A 16370-nucleotide genomic window follows, 5' to 3' on the forward strand; every position below is an offset into this window, starting at 1 on the left:
TTTATGTTGTGAAAGGGTGCTGAACTGGAAAATGTCATCTTAACGTCCGTCTGAATATATGTGTCACTATTTGCTGGGCCTTCGTGCTGTTTTAAATAGAGTTTGCATTTCTTTATGAAGACCTTGAGACAACGGGCAAGCACATGTGTTTTTGGTTGTCCCGGGAGACCGACGTGAGCTTCCACTACACGATGCTCAGCTGCACTGAGACAGTACAGAGCCGAATGACTCGGATTCCGAACATGCTATCTCGTTCAGCGAAGTGAGACGTATTAGTAATTAACGTAGGCGTTTGCGTTTACTGGATTTATGCTAACATTTTTCCTTGTTCTGTTGACTGTGGTTGATAAGGGTCTGCCTTTTCCACAGTCTTTCTTGGTGCTGAATGCTATTACTTAGATAAATCTATCTTATCATGTGTTTTTTTTTTTTTGAGGAGGATTAGTCCTGAGCTAACTACTGCCAATCCTCCTCTTTTTGCTGAGGAAGACTTGCCCTGAGCTAATGTCCATGCCCATCTTCCTCTACTTTATATGTGGGACGCCTACCACAGCATGGTGTGCCAAGTGGTGCCACGTTCACACCCAGGACCCGAACCGGTGAACTCCAGGCCTCCAAAGCGGCATGTGCACTTAACTGGTGTGCCACTGGGCCGGCCCCCAGCAATATTATTCAATTACCTCCAGCTGCCTATAAGGAAGGAGAGAAGAATCTTAGGTCTTAGGTACCAAATTTGCAACATCTTCCACGAATCTCAGGAGATGAACATACCTCCTTTTTCTTGGTCTCTTGCCTTGGTAACATTTAACAATACTTTAACAGTATTTTTAAGTAAGTTTTTATTTTGGAATAATTTTAGATTTATGGAAAGGTTGCAAAGATAGAACAGAGAGTTCCTATAACTCCTCATCCAGTATCATCTAATGTTAACATCTTACATAATCACAATGTATTTGTCAAAACTAAGAAATAATTAACATTGGTACAGTGCTATTAACTAAACTACAGACTTTACTTGGGTTTTACGAGTTTCTCCCACTAATGTCTGTTTTTCCTGTCAGTGTCCAGCCTAGCCTACCGTACTGCATCTAATCTTCATCTCCCTCGTCTCCTCGTCTGTGACTATTGCTTAGTCTTCCCTTGCCATTCATGACCTTGAGACCTTTAAAGAGTTCTGGTTTGGCGTTGTGTAAAATGTTCCTCATTTTGGGTTTGTCTGATATTTTCTTATGACTACCCTGGAACATTAGATTTTTGCAAAGAACACCACAAAGTGAGGTGTTCTTCTCATTGCATTACGTCAAGGGGTACATGATATAATGTGGCTTATCTCTGGTGCTTTTAACCTTGATCACTTGGTTACGATTGTGTCTGTTTGACTTCATGGGTATGTTTTTTCCATATTCAATGATAATCGTTAAGCGTGTCTATGCCGGGCTGGGGCCTCCTCAGAATGTTCCGTTATGATTTACAGTCAGCGCTTGTGGACACCTGCGACCAGAATTCCTTTCCATGAGCTTGAGCATGCACCTGCCTCCTCCTCAAAGCTATAAATGTGTTATGTCAACATTCCTTAAAGGGGAAATAAAAGGTGATCCTTTGTGCACAGTTTGTGTGAATTGGTGTCAATATTAGGGACCTCAAGCTAGAGCGTGGGTATAGAGGACGGAGCATGTGACACAGCTGGAAGTACTTTGTCTGGCAAGATACTCTGATGCTGTTGAATCTAAACATTGAGACCTCGGCCAACAGACCCAGTACTGTCCTGTGGAACTCCCACTGCAAATAGCTGGTGCATGTTATTAATTGGGCATTTAGATCATCCCAAAGTAGAAAACTTGATGACATCTCCTAGAACTAGTTCTTGGGCTGGTAGTGATGCGTGGTGTAATAAGGGCTCTTGTAACCAAAGTGAAAAGTAGCAAGTGCTCCTGGCTCAAAGTAAGAGAAGGCCTTCTAGTTGGGGGGAGCCTTCTAAGAAACTAAAGCGTAAGATGCAAAAGTTAATAAATTTCATGCCTAATGTATAGATTTTTAAGTTAGCAATACCTTAGACTCTAGCCTATCTATCCTTCCAAACTGTGGGAAGATCCAGGAGAAATGACTACTCTTTTCTCTTGGTATTTTTTTCCCACATAAGAAAGTTGATTTATGATTTGATGCTTATACATTATCTACAAATTAACGTATGATCATGATAACAGGTACAAAAAATATTATTTGTAGATAAGACGACAATTATCCTTCCATTTGACTTTTAATTTAGGAAATTTTATGCTTTTGCTATGAATATAAATTGTAGTTCATTCTATAAAATTAAATAATTTTAAACAGTAGCTATTATCTTTTTTTTGGAGATTTTTAAAATGCTTATAAGGGAAATTATTAGCTTTTCTTTCTGGAATTGAAGTTTAAACTGCTGTTATGAAAGCATGTTTTGACTGAATTTTCAACAACTTATGATTTAGTACAGAAATGATATTCTTGCTGCAACCACTTCAGTTTCTCTTCTTGGAGAATGTGTGGTCACTGCCATTCGGTGTTGCTGTGAAAAAAGAGATTAGATGCTGTCCTTCTTGACTGCAGCCGTGATGTCTCTTCTGATCAGACGGTAGCTTCTCAGAGTGTAGGAAGAAGCAAAGTCCCTTTGCCCAGGGTTAGTCTCAGCTATTTTTGCCCCACGACCCCGTAGCTCTGACCTCCCTTACAGCGTTTGGTTTATCATTACAGTCTCAGTCATTAATCCCGAGGCACATAGTAGCTGAGTCAGAATCGTACAGTGTCTACAGCCAGCCCACCCCCATGAGAGTCCAGGCCCTTCCATTGAGCCCGAGTCACCAGTTCAAACAGCTGAATTCTTCCTCAAGAGTACTTCAGTGATGAGAGATGTTCTCATAATGTTGTACATCACACACAAAAAAGCAGTTGGAGTCTTAAGCTCTGTGCGTATTTGAACTGACATTTCTCCAGCGGACTTTGAGTCCCACATCTTAAGGGATGTGGTGTTGGGTTGACTTGCATCAAGTTCTAAATTTTATTTATTACCCCATGATGTGAATTTAGACTCTCTATTCTATTCATTCTATTTTCTAAGTTAGTTTTCTTTAAGAGTTCTCTTTATTTTGCTATATTTTATAAAAATGGGATCTTCATGGTCATTAGACTATAGATCAAACAAAAGTTTCTTCCATTTTTGTCATTACCCATAGACATTATACTTACCATGTCCAGTTTAAAACACAATGAGCAAAAATATCTTAGTACTGTATATAATGGACTGAAGTACAAATGTGTACTAAAGAGAGCCATCCCTGATGGCCTAGTGCTTAAAGTTTGGTGCGCTCTGCTTCAGCAGCCTGGGTTTGGTTCCCAGGTGCAGAACTACACCACCCATCTGTCAGTAGCCATGCTGTGGTGGCAGCTCACGTAGAACAACTAGAAGGACTTACAACTAGAATATACAACTAGGTACTGGGGCTTTGGGGAGGGGAAAAAGAGACGGGGGGGAAGATTGGCAACAGATATTCGTTCAGGGTGAATCTTTCTCAGAAAAAAAAGAAATACTAATGAGGAGTTCTCAAGGGCCGTCTCAGAAATGTGATGTTTGGAAAAATAGAAAAGGAGATTGTGGGGAGGGAGGGTGCTTCCTCTTTAATAAAATTGTCAAGTGTTTAAAGACACAGAACAAGGAAGATAAGAGGCAGCACATGATTCTCTATGGCCTATAGCTTCTAACAGGGTCCCACAATGATGGCAGTTATGTTGAATGGTTCCAAGGAAGTTCTCTGCTCGCTCCAAGCTTCCTTGTGAGCAGCATGTGAAAGCAAGCCTAGGGAGAGGAATGAATGACAGAGGTGCTTCCCATGAGGACCTTGCTGAGGATGGAAATGAGGACAATGGGGAAGCTATGACATTTGAAGCAACACAGCATGGTTTTGAATGTGGTCCTGTGGAGGGATCAGGACAGCTATGTGGGTGCATTGGTTGGACAATCCCTAGTTCTCATTGCCTGCATACTTAATGTTTGGTCAATGTACCCTGAAATATTTGGGCCAGTTCACCTTTTTAATCCACACTTTTGGGAAGAGTCCATCCTGTATTTTAGATATCATCAATATATGAGAACGAGTGACCATGACAAGTAGTGTTCAGTGCAGCTAATGATGGGAGAATTAGGAAGAGTGTGTGCAGATAGAGGTTCTTCCAGTTGATTTTCTTTTAGCAGGAGCTTTCAGGAATTGTTGGTTTTGAGTCCTTCCCCAGACTGGAAAGTAAGGAATAGCAGCCAGCCCACTGTGGCTTTAACAGAGAAGTGTTGTTCTCGGGGTGAATGAGCAAATTCAAAACACGGTAAGGAAGGAGGAGAGACGACAGTTTCTTTTAGTGTAGGAATGGAGAAATTATTAGATTATTTAAAAATCGTAAAAAATTGCTGTTCTTTGCAATATATCATAGAAGGAGAACTTTGAGTCATGAAAATGACTGTTCTTTAAACTTATTCTCCAATATCCCACTGCCGTTCCTAAAAGCATAAAGGATCGTGAAGCTAAATATTGGGATTTAAAGCCAAAATGCTGCCAGAACTTTCGAGAGGCCACTAGTACTCTGGAAGTCGTCTCCATGAGAGGAACTGACCCATTAGAACACTTGTAAACAATGTTTCTGCACCGTGAACTGAGTGGCTTCTCCAAGCCCTTTTCTGCAAATGATAGTTCCTGACATCGTGTGGAGTATGTGTAACAAAAACATTGGGGTCAAAGAATCAAAACAATTTACACAGATAACATCTTTGAGACAATCTGATAATGCTGTGTTCAGGAATTACCGAGGGGAGGAAAAATGGAATGGGGTCATCAGCGTCTTTCCACAGCTTCATAAATCTGTCAACAATTGCCAAACTCGGAAAGCCACATGAAAAGACATGGGGTCAGAGAAAGAGAGATGGGAGGATATGTTTGACTGTCATTTCTGGTAAGAGCTTTGGAAAATCTGCTCGTCTGAATTCTAGACAACGTAGTTAGGAAGGTTTTGTGCCTGGTGATTTTTATCTAAAGTCAGAGAGGAAAAGATGCCCCTACTCAGTGTTTGATAAACTATTCTTAGGTTGGTGCGCTCACAAAACTGCTGAACAGATTTCTTTCACCAACTGTGAAAGTGCAATGTATCAGAGACAATATATTAGTTTAGAGTTACAACTCAGTCACCTCAGAGAACCTGTGGAATATTTGCATAAACCATATATATTCCTTTCCTGTGCTAGTGATTGGCTGGAGGACTCATTTTCAGGCTAATATTCAAGCTAGACTGAAGGTGAGTTGTCCACTCTTTGGCCCAGACTTTAGTGCTCGAGAGAAGTGGATTTGAATCTCAGCAATCACTTGCTAGTTGAGGAATCAACTAAGTGGCTTGCAACTCACTTAGCTTCTCCAGGCCTCAGGTCTTCAGCTGTCAGATGAAGATAACAATGGGTTGGGGGTGGAGTATAAGAGGAAAACAGACATCAAGAATGATGCCAGCTTTTGGCTTGAGCAATTGGCAGGATGGAGCTGCCATCCATAGAACGGTTTTCGGGGGAGTGGATAAGAGTTTGGAGGTGGTGCTCAGTGTTGGGCATGTTAGATATAAGATGCCTTTTAGACATCGAAGTGAAGATGTTAAGCATGACATTGGATATAAAAGTCCGGAAAGAGATTTGGGAGGGAGATAAATATTTGGGAGTTGACATCCTGTGGATAGTACTCAAAGCCATCACTAAGGGAATGAGTGTAGATAAAGAGGCATTCTGAGGCCAAGAGGTTGGAGAGAAGAGGAATCTAAAAAGAAACCTGAGAAAGGGTGGCCATGAGCTAGGAAGAAATCAAGAGAGTTGGTGTCCTGGAAGCCAAGAGAAAGAAAATATTTCAAGGAAGAGAGAGTAATCATTTGCATTATATATACTGCTGTTAAGCAACGTGAGGACTGAGAAATGACACGTGAATTCAACTGCTGGATTATTGGCAATCTTGAGTAGAGCAGTCTTTGGAGGAGTGGTGGGGATAAAATTTGTAGTGAATTTAAGGCAGGATAAGAGGTGAAAGGAGAGAAATTGGAGATGGTGAATACAGACTACATTTTTAGGAGTTTGTTACAGAGGATAGGAAAGACACAGGACTGTAGCTGGCAGAAAAAGTGTGGATCCAAATACTTTTTTCTTTTAGGCAGTGAAAAATAAATGTCGGTGTGCAGATGTGAAAGATCCAGAGGTCCAGTATGAAAGGAAGGATTGGTTAATAAGGGGGAGAGAGTGGAGAAATGCTGGGCAAAGTCCTTGGCCAGCCACAAGGCGGGGGATCTAGTTTACCTCCGCTGGGAGTACAGACATTTCTAGATGGTAACTGGAGAGCAGGTAGGATATGTGGATACAGACACGGGTTGTTCTGAAGCGAGAAGCAAGGTCCTCAGCTGAGCGAGTCTGGGAAGGAGCTGTTCGAAGTTTGGGGAATGAGGAGCAGTTATGAAATAGTCATCTGGGAGAGTAGGAGTGTGAACAACTAAGGAAATAGAGCATCCTGGTGTCCACACAAATAACCCATAACCAATCTATAAACGAACATTGGGGTGAGCTTATTCTGAGCCAAAATGTGAGGACCATATAGCCTGGGCCTTCCTTCCCCAAGGAAGGCAGGGCACCAAAGAAGTGGGGTGCACAGAGTGGTCATATACCCTCAAAGAGCATGTTTCACCTATGATTGAAATGTCCCATTTACAATAGTCACGAGACTGCTCTGTCGGCACAGCGATTGATGGACACAGCAGGTAGTAGGTCTGCTGTCTTGGTAGACACAGCAGGGTGGCAGGTCTGTTGTCTCCAGCTGGGTGGTCACAGGTGTCGAGGAAAATAATCCGTAACCAATCTATTAATGAAAATTTGGGTGAGTTTATTCTGAGCTGAAATCTGAGGACCATGGCCCGGGGCCTTTCTTCCCAAAGGAAGAAAGGGCACCAAAGAAGTCGGGTGCACAGAGTGGTTATATACCCCCCGAGAGGATGTTTCATGTAGGATTGAAATGTCCCTTTTACAATAGTCATGAGACTGCTCTGTCGGCACAGCGATTGATGGAAATAGCAGGTAGGTCTGCTGTCTCAGTGAACACAGCAGGGTGCCCAGTCTGTTGTCTCCAGCTGAGTGGTCACAGGTGAGCTGGGTGGTCAAAAGTGAGTGCAGCAATCAGTTCCTAGCCTAAGGAAAGATGCTTATCCCTAAGGAAATGCCAATGTCGGGGGAAGTTGCACCTTTATCTCAAGGGCCTTTGTTCTTGCCATAGGAAATGTATATACAATGCATGCTCAATGGCCACAGTCAGGACCTTTTGAAAAAAACCAAAGTCAGGCCGAATTAGGTTTATACCAAATGGCTTCCTCATATACTCCAATATATCCTATTGCTTGCCATTTTTATTTGTCACAGGTGAGCGCAGCAATCTGTTCCTAGCACAGGGAGAGATGCTTATCCTTAAGGAAATGCCATTGTGGGGGAAGTTGCACCTTTATCTTAAGGCCATTTGTTCTTGTGTTTGGGACATAGGAAATGCTTAAAGCAGATACACATTGCATGCTCAATGGCCACGTCAGACCCTTTTGGAAAAACAAAGTCAAGCCCAATTAGGTTTCACCAAATGGCTTCCTCATCTACTCCAATGTATCCTATTGCTTGCCATTTCTATTTGTCCCTTTAGCAGCTCTAAAGGCCCGCTCCAGGTGGTGATCAGAGCATACAGGAGGTGGGTTCTTCTGTGTTATGTAAACATTTCAGCCTTCCAGGTCATCTAACGGCTTTCAGATAGTGAAGACGTTAAGTCTTGAAGCAGTTACATTCTACTGAGACTAAACTTCTGTCCACCTTAACTATCCCCCTTGGGTTACAGCACAGATTTCATTTGTGCTATAACTGGCTATGTATGTTGAGCTCATGCATTACAGCCAGCCTGCCCTGTCCTGTCGTCAGAATCAGAGGCTGAGGGAAGACTCAAAAATTGCTGTGAACAATCTCTATTCGGATACGAATGAAACAATACAGACTAACCACGTGGAAAAAGAACTCCTGAATCTGTTCTCCCCTCCTCCCTGCCTCTGGACCACCTCTCCCATCCTGTTCCCTTCCAGACCTCCTCCGTCTCAGGAAGTGTCACCACCATGCGCTTGCTCTTAGCCAAAAGACCTGTCAATACACGTCCAAAATGCTTCTCAGAAACCATTTATTCCTCTTCTTCTCTATGTTTATTACCGTAACCCGAGCCCCTCTCCCTTCTCACTGAGATGGTTGACCTGCTCACTGGTCTCCCCGCTCTGCTTGTGTCTCTGCTACAATCCACGAGGAAGCCAGAGTGGTCTGTGTCGCCCTGCTCGAAACCCTCCAGCGGTTCCCCGTTGTGCTCAGAAGAAAATCTGTCCGTTGCCTGGATGGCTGTTTCTGAGCTTGCTTTTCCGCTTGTCTGACTGCAGCACACTCCACGGGTGCACTGCTCACTAGATTCCAGCCAGAGGGCTCCCCTTTTCTTCCCTTTCAGCTGTGCACAAGGGAAGTGCTCTCTGGTCTCCGGCCTCTGTAATTTGTTATTTTTCTTTTCAGCTCAGATACTGTGTCCTCAGAGAGCGCTTTCCAGACCTCTCTATTTAAGTACCCTCATCTTGTCTCAAAGGCACCTTCTATCATGTTATTCAATTTTCCTTCACAGCGCGTAGCAGATTCTGAGTTTCTCTTGTTTATAGTTTTATTCTCTGTCGCTTCCTGCTCCTACGAGAAACAAGCCCCTTGAGGACAGGGACCTTGTCTGTCTTATTCTCTGTTTAGGTAGCAGCTGAAACAGTGCCAGGCACGTAGGGGTCACCCAGAAAGTGATAGGACATGCTGGTAAAGAAATGAAAGCCAAAACATGGATATTTTTGTGCCTTTTAAATTTGATATTTGATTTTCCTGTCAGGAAACTCTCTTGCTGGGTTGTGTATAAGTGGTAGACGATTTACAGTACAGTTGTACCGTATATCATGGAGTTAAAAGCATGTGCTCTGGAGCCTTACTGCCTGAATGAAAATAACTGCTGTGTGACTTTGGACAAGTTTCTTACCCTCTCTGAGTCTTAATTTCCTTATCTGAAGAACAGAGCTAATAATAATTATATATATCTAAAACAGCACTTTTATGAGGATTAAACGTGTTAATTTAGCATAGTGTCTGGTATGGTAAGGCCTCAATAAATACTACCTAGTATTAATTTCTAATTCATGCATAACTCATACCATTTCCTAGCCAAAGAAGCAGTAGCTGAGGAAAGATAAAAATGATTTAAATAGCTTTTAAACATATTTTGCATGTGCCATATGTTAGGAAATAAGCTGATTTAAATGATCTTAAAATTAGTGTTTTTGCTGAGACTAATATAGTTAGGCAAAAAGATTCTTGGCTCTCTGGCTTCAGCTTAAGAGTAGTTCAGTGTAACTGGCTGAACACTGTAATGGTGTCTGGCAGTGTGCCATAAATGGCCAGTTCATACAGTTGAACTGATGGTTGGGAAAACTGTTTTGAAAATATTGTTAAAGCATTCAGTGTGGAAGATGCTCTGTGAAGACTCCTGAGGTGTGAAGACACAGTTATCTTGCTCAAAGGAAAGTGCTTAAGAATCGCTTGTCTTACAAACTGCCTGATTCTCCCTAAGACTTGTTCTGTTACACGTGAATTTCTGCTTAACGTTGCCGAGGGGAATAGGACTGTTTCCTTAAGAAAAACAGTCATGAACATTAGTCATCAGAATGTGACTGCAAATCTCTCTTTAAAGCGTATAACAGAATCTCTAGCATTCAGCCCCAAATTGCTTTCACAATTGTTCCCAATTTCGGAATAAAGGGGAGAAGCTTTGTCACCAGGGTAGCTTTCCAGCTTAGGTTTCCTTCTCTTTCTCTTTTGGACAAAGGAATGAGAATACAAGAAAAAAGACCCAGCGAACCATTTAGGACACCAGCCCTGGGGTCAAAGGGGTTTCTATGCCAGGTCCATATTACAACTAAAAGTAGGCTCGGGAAGTCAATGCTGGCTCTCTGAAAAGGGACACAGAAAGGTTCCTGGTGCCCTGCCCAGTGTTCAGAGTGTGACATCAGCACTGCAGCCTCAAATTGCAAGGGTATGACCAGTGCCAGGCCAACCTTTTCTTGCTGAATAGCAACTGGGGTGGGTTTGGAGCAGGAGAAAGGAGGCAGGGAGCAAATGATAACTATGCAGATTTCCAAGCAATTGAAAATAATCAAAATGCTCTTAAGCTTTGTGTCTTAAGTTCAGTGGCACCTGGCGTTAGCTAATTTTTATTGTATGAAAAATAGCTCTTCCCCTGGCTACATAAATTATATAACCATGAGGGGAAGGAGGCATAATTATTACTATTTTATATATGTGAAAACTGAGACCCAGGTTAATTCTGCAAAGATCTGCTTGCTCTAGGATTTGAACGCATTCTTCCTGAATAGAGTATAGTATAATTACTGTAGTATAATTACTGTATGGTAAAAAATTCAAATCTTGAGTATAGCCTTGTAACTTTTTATAAATGTGACTTTTAAACATTGTAACTACCACCAAGATCAAGAGATAGAAAATTTCCATCACCTTCAGAGCAGTAAAAACGGAGTTCATTTGCCACAGATGGGGCATCTGATGAAAAGAAGAAAATATTTTAGTCATTTAAGTTTAAAGACAACTATTTTTGTGCACAGCTCCCATTGTACTATAAATTATCAGAGTTTGTGCAATAAACTTTGCAAGCCAAGTTAATAGCACAGATGGAGAAATCGACCACATTTGAAACTCTCTTTTGTTCTCATCCCCTTAGCCCTTAAATAGTTTATGACGTGTTTGGAAGATGTTGAAATAGAATGTGGCGATAGATGGCTGGGGCATGGAAAGTTATTGAAGATATTCATTGGGCTGCTTTTTTCAGACTAAGTATTTTTTTTTCAGTCAGAGGATTTTGAGAGCGCCAATTTGAGCGATATGAGTGGTTCTTAAATTGTATCTTTCTATGATATGATGAGAAATCTGAGCATATTGAAATTTAAACAATAAAGAAAAATGAATAGTACTGATTTGTTCAAGGAAATGCAGGTATTCAGGCTAAAACTGAGTGTGCGGATAGACCAAATGCTAATAGAAAGCTGAATTTTCTTCCATGGCTTGAATGTTCTGACTCCAATGGAACAGTAGATTTTGGAGAATTTCAGAGCTTTGCAGTGGGGACAAAGCCAGAGTTTTAGAGATGAGTCTGAGGGTTTGACTATGAATTATCTTCAAGTTTTTGCAGATATATTTCTTGAACTAACTTTACAAGTTGTCTGAATTACTAAGCACCCATCCTTCAAGAGAGGAAGGAAAGTGAATCTTTGAATTCCTAGAATTTTTAATTTTTGAAATGGGCGTATCAATCTTAGAATATCCTTACTCTTTTGGAGCCTATGACCAAACTGCAGACATAGATCCACATGGCTGACATATACTCTTTTAAGGAATTTCTCAAATCAGAGTGAAAGCTGATGTGACTGATATAATCCTTGAGTCATAAGTGAGATCTTCTCTAACAGAACTCACATTTTTCTCTCTCCCCAATCTGTCTCCACGTCTCAAAAATATTTTAGTCTTTTAATATTTTTATTAGAATTGATCAATATAAACTATGAACAGTATGGGTCTTATAACTGTACACTCTTGTATGTATAAATTTAAATTTTTGGAACCACTTCGCCATTATTTCTAATAAATGAAAATATCCCAAAGGTTCTCCTGTCAGATGATTTTTGATTGCCTCTTTGATGATTTTGATTGCTGACTCGCGCTGTAGAAGACATTTGTTTGTCTCAGTGAAGAAGGCAGTTTCCCTTGATAACTTCACTTTATGAATTCAATATAATTTGTCAGCAAACATTGTACAGTTCCTTGTCTTCAGCGACCAGCGTGTGCTGTTCTAATTAAGAAATGCCACGGAAGAGCTTCTGGGCGGGCTCTGCCTTTGGGCAACCTTAAAGTGTACCCACCTTTGTCAGTGAAACATGAGTCTTTAACGATCTGGGTTGGGGAAAGCTTCCTGTAACTTGGAACTGGAGCATTAATTTGAGTAGGTCAAGGGCACTCTGAAGTTGGAACAAAGCTAGATCGGGAACCCAAGGAAAGAGTCACTCCCTTCAGCAGCCATAGCCAGTGACCGGAGAAAGAATTCTCCAAAAGGATAATAAATGATGCGTGGCTCAAACTCAAGCCAATGAGGAGCATGAGTGAATTTGGAGATGAATCCCAATTTTCATTCTACTCAAGCACAATGGAATAGCTGCTCCTGAAATGGAGTTTGTTTGTTTGTTTGTTTGTTTAGTTTCTGTTCTTGAAGACCTGCAGCCCAATGAATTGTTACATTTACTACAGTAACATAAAATTTCTCCACATGCATTTTGAGGATTTTTTGTTTAGGCTTTTTTAGTTTTTAAAGGCAATTTTATAGGAATCCTACGATGAATAAGATGATTACTATAGAGTCTTTTAAAAATTTACCCCATTTCCTTGTGTGGTTTATTGAAATGTGATGGTCCTGCATTCATTCCTTCTATCAGTGTTTACTGAGCATGTCCTATGAGCCACAACCTGTCACAGACTCGTTGCCCCAAGAAACTCAAGGGCGGGTTTGGATATTTTAACTGTTTTTCCAAATTGTTCTTTTTCCCTTTTGCTATCTTAAGGAGATGAAGTCACCAACCACCCTGGACAGACCAAGCATCACCATGAGAGCTACACCTATGACCTTTGCCTTATTTTTAATGCTAAGATCTCTCCAGGAGGAGCTTAGGCCTTATCGCTGTAACCTGTGGTGTATGTGGAAGCATGTTTTCCAACTGAGCCTGTGCAAGCGAATACCCACCTCTCCTTGTTGAATATTCATCCACATCCGAAATAAAAGGCCCCTGCTTCTCTTTGTTTGGAGCACACCATGACTCTGGAAATGATTCCACATGGTCTCCTGTTTGCCGCAAATACACTTTACTTTGTGAGACAACTACTTCTGGTGGAGAGTCTGATTTAACTTATCCGGAGGGAACCCACTTTGGTTTCATAACAAACCTATGGCATGCACTAGGATGGCAGTGATAAACCAGGTGAACTTTATCCTTGCAGTTATAGAATTTAAAGCTTGGTGTGATGCCTTTAACCTGTGCTCTGAGGAACCTTGAAGGTTTCAGGGATGCCTCAGGGCAACCAGCGAGGTGAGTGGGGTAGGAGGAGAGGGGCCTGAAGTTCCCAGCTTATTGTTTCCCCAGACTCAATGTGTTGTCCTTTTTCTGTTTCACCCATTGAGCAACCTTTGAAGATGCTGAATGTTACTATTGACAAATAAATGAAAAGCAGTAGGATATATTGGAGTACATGAGGAAGCCATTTGGGTTAAAACTAATTCAGCCTGACCTTGTTTTTTCAAAAGGGTCTGATGTGGCCTGTTGAGCATGCATCGTACATCTGCTTTAACTACTTACTATGTCTCAAAGATAAGAATGATGCCCTTAAAGATAGGGATGTAACTTCCCTCCATATTCGGTTGCTTTAAGGATAAGCATCTCTTCTTGGGAGCTAAGGATTACTGACCTGCTGTGCTCACCTTGTCACCACTGACCTGCTGAGCCAGCTAAGCATCCCCTGACAGTAGTACAAGGGACATTCCTATCATATGTAATGTATGCTCTTTGTTTCAAGATGGTTTATAACCAATCTGTACACCCCACTTCTTTGCTGCCCTTCCTTCCTTGGGGAAGGGAGGCCCCGGGTTATAGTCCTCAGACCTGGCTCATGATAAACTCACCCCCATTTTGATTTATAGATTGATTATGGATTGTTTGCATCGACACAGTGGATTATAAAACATAGTCACTGCACTCAAGAAGATTTTAATCTAGTAATATTTTATACTAGTTTCAACTATTTTAAGCTTAAGGCTATTGGGATGACCTCTGCCAGGTTACAACTAAGCTGTGAAGCCTCTTGCAAAATTTCTTGCTGCCGAAGTTCAAGAGCACACTCTTAGGCTGGTGGAGAGACATTTGGGAGCAGTAGTTGCTGAGCACTCAGGAGAGTGTGGGCTCCTTACTTTGCCAATCAGTGTGCTTAAGCTTTGCTGCACAGCACCACGTACTCACACTCAAGACATGCTAGGGATTGACTGAGATTTTGGCCATCAAGATGAAGAAGAACTAAAATAAGTCTTAGGGATGAGCAGTGACTGCTTTCCCACGATTGATTGCAGCAGGTCATGTGTCACTAGGCCAAGCTGAGCACTGCTGCCCCACATTAGCCCACGTGGTAGTTTATTTACTGCTCGTGGCTGCTGAGTAAATGGTTGTGGAGCTGAACTGAATAGGAGCAGAGGTCTTTCCTTTAGAGATGACTCAGCTGTGTAGAGACGTGCCTGGAGTCAGGAATTGGCGACTGTTGACCCTTCACATGGTGCTTAAAGGATAAGCACCTTTAAGGATAGGTGATAAAGGACAGGGTTCCTTTATCCTCAGGCGAGGCTGCCCTTATTGGTAGAATGACTGCGTCCTCAGAGTGATTTGGTTTGAGGGAACTCTGCTAGAAAGCGTCTCTTCCCAGGTACCCCTCTGGGTTTTAGAGTCAGCAATTAAATTCTTTTTCTAATGGTTAAAGCAGTTTGTCTGAAAACACCCCTATTAAGATATGGATCCCTCACTCCCCATGCTCTCCCAAGGTGCGGCCTAAGTTATTGTCATACATTTGAATCTTATGAGTATTAGTTAATTCATCAGATTGACTTCAGTTAATTTGCAGTGACTTGAGTAACAAGGGCTCATTGAAAGAAAGGCAGAAATGTGTGTTCAGAGCACAAAGCTGCCTGCATTAAGGATGTAGGATACTGTAAGGGCACAAAACCCGAAACTATTTCCTCCACAGTTTTGTCTCTGGCCCGTTCTAACTTTTAGTGTTATAATTCCCAGCTGCAAGAGACGGGGCGCCGAAGCTGAAAGCTGTTTTCATGGGGAAAAGGCGATAAATCCTTTCGTATGTCCATTTTTAGGTATGGTCCTGAACCATATCTGTACCAAAGGAAAAGAAAATAATGAATGCAAGACAGAGAGGATCCATGAGAGTTCTCCATATTTGCTACTAGACTTTTATTCTAGGATAATAGAGGAATTTCTACCAAGACCAAAAATTGCTCTTTTATTTAAGTATGATGTCTGTAGAATAGAAATATTCCATGCTTTAATATTTTTTAGGTAATCACAGACAAAAAGAATGTATTTTTAAATCTGAAATGAAACACATGGAAGCCTGTGTTAGGTTTTGGATTTGAAATTTTTCAGAGTTCTGGAATTTTAAAACTAAAAGGTTCTATTAATTTTTTTTAATTTTTAACATTTCAGAAGACATAAAATATATAGGAATCTTTGGTCTGGCCTAAAATCACGTTGAGTATTATGAAGATTAATTTTGCATGCTTATCTGCTTAATGAGATCTGATGAATAGCTGGCTTGTAATTAGAATGAGGTAATACGAAGACAGCTTTTTCAAGACTAGACACACAGTTGACTCATTAGGTAATTTCTGTTTACCATTGCTTTATCCTCCTCTACTCGGAGACCTCAGTAGACCAAACATGTTTAGTATCTTAGGTAAAAATAGATTAACTATTACCTTTTGCTTGGAAATTCAAAGACCCCTGGACATCTGTCCGAAAATGGAATGTGATAGGGCAAAGACATTAAACTATGACACATGGGTTAGAAAAATCTAAACATACTTCTAAACGGGTCACTTTCTCTAATTACCATCTTGAGTTTTATTCTGGAACGTTTGTTGTCAAAAGCTAAATTCCATAAGTTTGTGTGAATATTTTTGATCAATATGCAAAGTCACCAATCTCCAATGACTCCCCGTTACCAATAAAGTGCAGATTATTTTGCCTTTTATTCAAAGTCCCTCATCATTTGGCCTCTACTTTCTTTTTCAATACTACTTCCTAGTAAATTTCAACCCACACCTTCTACTCTAGTTAGACTGGCCCAGTAAATGTGACATGTCTATCCTTCCACTGTTACTCATTTCCACAGACTGTAGTTCTCACTCAGTCATCTCTGCCCATTCATGTCCTAACCATCTTTCAAGTTCATGGGGAAGTCCTCCCTCAGGCTTGAAGCCCCCTTTGACGGCCTTGTTCTGTAGTACTTCAATTCCGTTTCCAGGTTCTTATGATCTTGTCTGTATTGCTCATTTGACACCTAATAACTTAGACGGCATTTCCTGAGTGCTTCCTGAGTGCCAAGCATTGTACTAAGAGCATCTTCTTCTTTAATCCTC

At 41.3% G+C, this 16370-nt stretch overlaps 1 long non-coding RNA gene across 2 annotated transcripts in view; it reads left to right on the forward strand.

Annotated features, from left to right (window-relative positions):
* The window catches only part of LOC106836727 (uncharacterized), a 98943-nt gene that overhangs the window by 33093 nt on the left and 49480 nt on the right, over window positions 1-16370 (forward strand). The window contains exon 3 of one of the 2 annotated variants that reach the window (XR_011499477.1): window positions 12745-12881. The exons of the other annotated variant lie outside the window; for it this stretch is intronic. This is a non-coding gene — a long non-coding RNA (uncharacterized lncRNA). Of the gene's footprint in view, window positions 1-12744; window positions 12882-16370 lie in introns of those variants that run through there. 2 annotated transcript variants of the gene reach the window in all.

This window comes from Equus asinus, chromosome 30, assembly GCF_041296235.1.
Source record: "Equus asinus isolate D_3611 breed Donkey chromosome 30, EquAss-T2T_v2, whole genome shotgun sequence".
Lineage (NCBI taxonomy): Eukaryota > Metazoa > Chordata > Mammalia > Perissodactyla > Equidae > Equus > Equus asinus.